We start from the raw sequence: 6,932 nt of genomic DNA on the forward strand, positions 1-6,932 counted from the left end.
TCGCCCATCATTGACTACACCTATAAAAGAGTCACATGACCTCCACCTGATGAACACCAAACACACCAGACACAGCTGCCATGGTGTTTCTCCACTTGCATTCCAAAAGATAATATGTAAGAAAATATATTTATAAGATAAGCCTTATTCAATTGATGTTTTTGGGTGAACTCTGCAGTTTTCACCATGGATACACTCATTTACTGCACATTCATGTCGTTATGACTGTAGCTGAGGGCCTTTTAGTTCTGAGCGTGCAGGGACGGTCACTTAAATCTGGTTAAAGCTCACTTAAATATGCTACATGGCCACAGGTAAAGACGAAAGTCCCAGACGGGTTGAGGTACTTATAGAATGGGGCTAGCACCTTTTTAGGGGTAATTTTTTTTGAGTGACCCTAAAAGGATTGGTGCGAATATATTTTTTACAAGAGAACGCACAGATCTGAAAGTACCAAAGTACCCGTAGAAGTCCCGGTGCTCCAAAAGGTACAACATCCGGGGTCCGGGGGACCCTTTTGGGCGCAGTTTGTATCTTCTTTGGTTCCTCATTTATGGTTGGGACCAGATGGGTTCTTTTTCTACCTTTTTTAAATTTCCCTTCTTTCAGAGGACACTTAAATGATGTGGCAAGCCACATTAAATGATGATTTGGTGGTCGACCTTGAAAAGATACAGCTCGACGCATTAATAACGGGGTAGGCCTCATAAAATGAGGTGGCAGACAACGTTAAATGAAGTGCTGGGCCACATTGGAATAATTTGACGGGCCACATTGGAATAATGTGGCGGGCCACATTGGAATAATGTGGCGGGCCACATTGGAATAATGTGGCGGGCCACATTGAAATGGTGCGGCGGGCCACCATAAAATGATGTGGCGAACGACATTACGTAATGTGACAGGTCAATTTGAAATGAAATGTTGGTCCAAGATAAAATCATGGCACTCAACGTTAAATGAAGTGGTGGGCCACAATCAGGCCAAAGTAAAATGATGTGACGAGCCACATTAGAATCATGTGGCGGGCCACGAAAAAATGGCACGGTGGGCCACATGAAATGAGGTGGTTGGCCAACATAAAATGATGTGGCTAACATTACATGATGTGACAGGTCAAATTAAAATGAAGTGGTGGTCCAAGATAAAAGTATGGCAGACAACGTTAAATGAATTGGTGGGCCACAATAAAATGAAATGACAGGCCAAAGTAACATTATGCGATGGGCCACATTAGAAAAACGTCGCGGGCCACATTGGAGTAATGTGGCGGGCCACATTGGAATAATGTGGCGGGCCACGTTGAAATGGTGCGGCGGGCCACCATAAAATGATGTGGCGAACGACATTACGTAATGTGACAGGTCAATTTGAAATGAAATGTTGGTCCAAGATAAAATCATGGCACTCAACGTTAAATGAAGTGGTGGGCCACAATCAGGCCAAAGTAAAATGATGTGACGAGCCACATTAGAATCATGTGGCGGGCCACGAAAAAATGGCACGGTGGGCCACATGAAATGAGGTGGTTGGCCAACATAAAATGATGTGGCTAACATTACATGATGTGACAGGTCAAATTAAAATGAAGTGGTGGTCCAAGATAAAAGTATGGCAGACAACGTTAAATGAATTGGTGGGCCACAATAAAATGAAATGACAGGCCAAAGTAACATTATGCGATGGGCCACATTAGAAAAACGTCGCGGGCCACATTGGAGTAATGTGGCGTGCCACAAAAAATTGGTGCTGTAGGCCACAATAAAATGATGTGGCGAACAACATTACATGATGTGACAGGTCAAATTTAAAATGAAGTGGTGGTCCAAGATAAAATTATGGCAGACAACATTAAATGAAATGTTGGGCAAGTATAAAATGATATGACAGGCCACCTTAGAATAACGTGGCAGTCCACAAAAAATGGCGCGGTAGGCCACATAAATTCTGTGGTTGGCCAACATAAAATGATGGGCTAACATTACATGATGTGACAGGTCAAATTAAAATGAAGTGGTGGTCCAAGATAAAAGTATGGCAGACAACGTTAAATGAAGTTGTGGGCCACAATAAAATGATATGACAGGCCAAAGTAAAATGATGCGATGGGCCACGTTAGAAAAACGTCGCGGGCCACATTAGAGTAATGTGGCGTGCCACAAAAAATTGGTGCTGTAGGCCACATAAAATGATGTGGCGAACAACATTACATGATGTGACAGGTCAAATTTAAAATGAAGTGGTGGTCCAAGACAAAATTATGGCAGAGAACGTTAAATGAAGTGGTGGGCCAATATAAAATGATATGGCAGGCCACTTTAGAATAATGTGGCGGTCCACAAAAAATGGTGCGGTAGGCCACATAAAATGAAGTGTTGGTCCAAGATAAAATTATGGCAGACAACGTTAAATGAAGTGGTGGGCCACAATAAAATGAAATGACAGGCCAAAGTAAAATGATGTGATGGGCTACATTAGAATAACGTGGCGGGCACATTAGATTAATGTGGCGGGCCACATAAAATTATGTGGCGAACAACATCACATGATGTGACAAGTCCAATTCAAATGAAGTGGTGGTCCAAGACAAAATTATGGCAGACAACGTTAAATGAAGTGGTGGGCCACCATAAAATGATATGGCAGGCCACCTTAGAATAATGTGGCGGGCCACGAAAAAATGGCGCGGTGGGCCACATAAAAAGATGATGGTTGGCCACCATAAAATGATGTGGCGAACAACATTACATGATGTGACAGGTCAAATTAAAATGAAGTGGTGGTCCAAGATAAAACTATGGCAGACAACGTTAAATGAAGTGGTGGGCCACAATAAAATGAAATGACAGGCCATTGTAAAATGATGTGATGGGCTACATTAGAATAACGTGGCGAGCACATTAGAGTAATGTGGCGGGCCACAAAAAATTGCTGCGGTAGGCCACATAAAATGATGTGGCGAACAACATTACATGATGTGACAGGTCCAATTCAAATGAAGTGGTGGTCCAAGACAAAATTATGGCAGACAACGTTAAATGAAGTGGTGGGCCACTATGAAATGATATGGCAGGCCACCTTAGAATAATGTGGCGGTCCACAAAAAATGGTGCGGTAGGCCACATAAAATGATGTGGTTGGCCACCATAAAATGATGTGGCGAACAACATTACATGATGTGACAGGTGCAATTCAAATGAAGTGGTGGTCCAAGATAAAATGATGTGTATCCAAAACATGTATCCTCTTCTAACTCAGGAGTTCAAACCCCGGCCGAGTCATACCAAAGACTATATAAAAAAAAATGGGACCCTTTGCCTCCCTGCTTGGCACTCAGCATCAAGGGTTGGAATTGGAGCTTAAATCACCAGAAATGATTCCCGGGCGCGGCACCGCTGCTGCCCACTGCTCCCCTCACTTCCCAGGGGGTGATCAAAAGGATGGGTCAAATGCAGAGGACAAATTTCACCACACCTAGTGTGTGTGTGACAATCATTGCTACTTTAACTTTAACTTCATGTGTGATTCATGAAATGAGTCCTAATTCACAAGTTTTGTTGTAAATGACGCTACATGTGTACACAATAATCCATATGATGCTAGTACATCAGTTGAAGAGGAAATATTGTGGCGTTCAAGTCTCTGGGACCTGGTTTCATTTTTTTAGTAAAAGAAAAATGATACAATTAAGTTTTTTCAAACTGAGACTCACTTACTTTGGCTCATTTTCTGTGAAGAACATATATCAGAATACATTTTTAATGACTACACACCATACACTCCCCCCCCCCACCAGAGATGCGCGAATAGGCAATTATATCATCCGCAACCGCATCAATAAAGTCGTCATCCACCCGAACCAACATTTCATCAAAGCCACAACCGCCCGCCACCCGCCCGTTGGAGACATGAGAGCTGTTGTGTGGTTGTATTACATCTTGTGCAATAGAGACAAGACAAACGAAGACGTTTTATGAGCCTACAATCCTGGGATTATTACAATATATATTTCCGAATTGGTTCAACCGCCACCCGCCCAAATCTATTTAAAATCAATTTTTTCGTCATGTCACCCGCCCGACCCGCGGTTTATCAGCGGACTCCGCGGTTGTGACCGCAAACTGTTACAATAGAAGTGTGGAAATTGATGTTTTGTGTCACACAGCAAGCCTAGAAAGAAGGAGGACAGAGTGTGGGTACACAGGACATCAGAGGGTCAATTGTGCGAGAAAATGAGAGCAGACAGCGTTGACAAAACAATGTTGCAACCTTGTGTGGGAACCGCAGGTGCAGACACCCAAAAGAAGAATCCCTGTGGGATGCAGAAACTGGCAGAGAAATTTTCCGTGCCACGTTCATATTATTGTTACTCAGCCAGTGTTTGTGGGTCTGATGGACCCATTGCATTTTGTGGCCTCAGTCAAACACTTTTATGTTAAAATACTGAACAGATGTTTATTGGGATAAGGTAAACATCTGTTCAGTATTTTAACATAAAAGTGTTTGATCGTGAGGCATTAAAAGCCGGAAAATGCAATGGGTCCATCAGACCCTGAGTAACAACAATATGAACATTACACAAGGGTTAATAACATCCTATAATTGGATTTTGATATTACTATTTAGTACATCTTCTGATAGATTACAATTTCACACCAATAAGAGCATTTTAAACTCTGCCAGGCTCACCTGTTTGACTGATGAACATTATCACATTTATTCAGCAATTATAAGTCACGACAAATGAAGATCGATTACTATTAAGAGCAACATCTATAAAACATTAAAAGTTGTATGTTTTCAGATTGTGCTTGTTCTATTTTTAAACAACTGAAAATTGTCTGGGCTTCACGGTGGCGTCTGCCTCACAATACGAAGGTCCTGAGTAGTCAGGGTTCAATCCCGGGCTCGGGATCTTTTCTGTGTGGAGTTTGCATGTTCTCCCCGTGACTGCGTGGGTTCCCTCCGGGTACTCCAGCTTCCTCCCACCTCCAAAGACATGCACCTGGGGATAGGTTGATTGGGGACACTAAAAATGGTCCCTAGTGTGTGAATGTTATCTGTCTATCTGTGTTGGCCCTGCGATGAGGTGGCGACTTGTCCAGGATTTACCCTGACTTCCGCCCGATTGTAGCTGAGATAGGCACCAGCGACCCCAAAGGAATAAGCGGTCGAAAATGGATGGATGGATAAAAATTGTCTTTATTTTTAAGTTATCATGCCATGATTTGGGCTTCACGGTGGCAGAGGGGTTAGTGCGTCTGCCTCACAATACGAAGGTCCCTGCAGTCCTGGGTTCAAATCCAGGCTCGGGATCTTTCTGTGTGGAGTTTGCATGTTCTCCCCGTGAATGCGTGGGTTCCCTCCGGGTACTCCGGCTTCCTCCCACTTCCAAAGACATGCACCTGGGGATAGGTTGATTGGCAACACTAAATTGGCCCTAGTGTGTGAATGTGAGTGTGAATGTTGTCTGTCTATCTGTGTTGGCCCTGCGATGAGGTGGCGACTTGTCCAGGGTGTACCCCGCCTTCCGCCCGATTGTAGCTGAGATAGGCACCAGCGACCCCAAGGGAATAAGCGGTATAAAAATGGATGGATGGATAAAAATGGTCTTTATTTTTAAGTTATCATGCCATGATTTGACCAGTCTGGCTCACTCGGGCATAGGTTTTTCTCTATTAAAATGAGTTTGACACCCGGCTCTAAAAGTGGTGTCCCGCGTCCGCCTTCATGTCGGGATGTTGAACCCGCGCAAAAGGAAACGGTCCTCTTGCACAAGTGGACGTTGCTCAAGCTTGCGGCGCACTGGCCCCGCCCCTCGGGGGAAGCGAAACTGACAGCTGACAGTTGGGCCGCCATGGCCGCTTCCTTGCCTTTAGTGCCGCCAAGGTGCTGCTCCGCCAGTCTGTGGTCCTCGCCGTCTCAGCGTGTGTGTGTGTGTGTCTGTGTGTGTGTGTGGGAGGTGGGGTCAAAGTCCACGTTGAGCAACTCTAACACACAACGGAGCTCCACATGTCAGCATGTGTGTGTGTGTGTGTGTGTGTGTGTGCGTAGACGTGTCACACACACTTAAGCATACACACACACACACACGTCTCAACATGAAGGAAGTGTGAAGAACCCTGTTTTACAACAAGGTGTGCGTCTTACCTGAGTGTGTGGTCGTCCTGCGGCTGGCTCTGACCTCAATGGCAGCGCTTCATTTTCCAACCAAGTCTTCTGCACTCGCCTCTCTTGCCTCTGATAAGCTGGACTTGTACTTCCTTGAGGAACTAAACATGTATTGACACACCCCTCAGCGTGTGTGTGTGTGTGTTTCTGTTTCTCTCTCTCTCTCTCTTGCTCTCCCTGCACTGACTAGTGTGAGTGGCCCTGCTAGATTGGAACTGGGCGGCCGTGGTGCCCCCTACTCATCCCTCTGACTGCTGACGTTGTGCGTCTGCTTGTCCTGACAGGTCGACGCACAAAGAATGTAAGCCAGCCGTGCAGCCGCCTGAAAGGGGAGCGGCTTATACCTTTTTGTGTATGTGTGTGTGTGTGTGTGTGTATATGTGTGTTCACCTTTCTGGAATGCAGCTGCAGTTGAAGCTGTGCTCTCTCTCTCCCTCGTTCCCCGAATATGCAACTTTTCTTACCCATCAATGCCAGTTTTTGTATTTTTTTTGTTAGACCCGCTCGACATCCATCGCTTTCAGTTCCCCTAGAGAACGGGGGTTGCCCACATGTGCGGTCCTCTCCAAGGTTTCTCATAGTCATCATGGTCACCGACGTCCCACTGGGTGTGTGTTTTCCTTGCCCTTATGTGGGCCTACCGAGGATGTCATTGTGGTTTGTGCAGCCCTTTTGAGACAATAGTGATTTAGGGCTGTATAAATAATCATTGATGATTGATATCTGCAATCTGCACGAGTCCCGAAAATTTGAAATCAAAC

General features: G+C 44.9%; 1 protein-coding gene across 2 annotated transcripts in view; it reads right to left on the reverse strand.

The window, feature by feature from the left end:
* Positions 1-6,485, reverse strand: part of tnfaip8l2b (tumor necrosis factor, alpha-induced protein 8-like 2b) — a 48,542-nt gene extending 42,057 nt beyond the window's left edge. The window contains exon 1 of one of the 2 annotated variants that reach the window (XM_061881722.1): positions 6,151-6,485. The gene's annotated coding sequence lies outside the window, so the exon portion shown is untranslated. The remainder of the gene's footprint in view (positions 1-6,150) is intronic. The other variant, XM_061881721.1, reaches the window with a different exon arrangement.
* Positions 6,486-6,932: the final 447 nt, after the last annotated feature.

Source organism: Nerophis ophidion, linkage group LG21 (genome assembly GCF_033978795.1).
Source record: "Nerophis ophidion isolate RoL-2023_Sa linkage group LG21, RoL_Noph_v1.0, whole genome shotgun sequence".
Taxonomy (NCBI): Eukaryota; Metazoa; Chordata; class Actinopteri; order Syngnathiformes; family Syngnathidae; genus Nerophis; species Nerophis ophidion.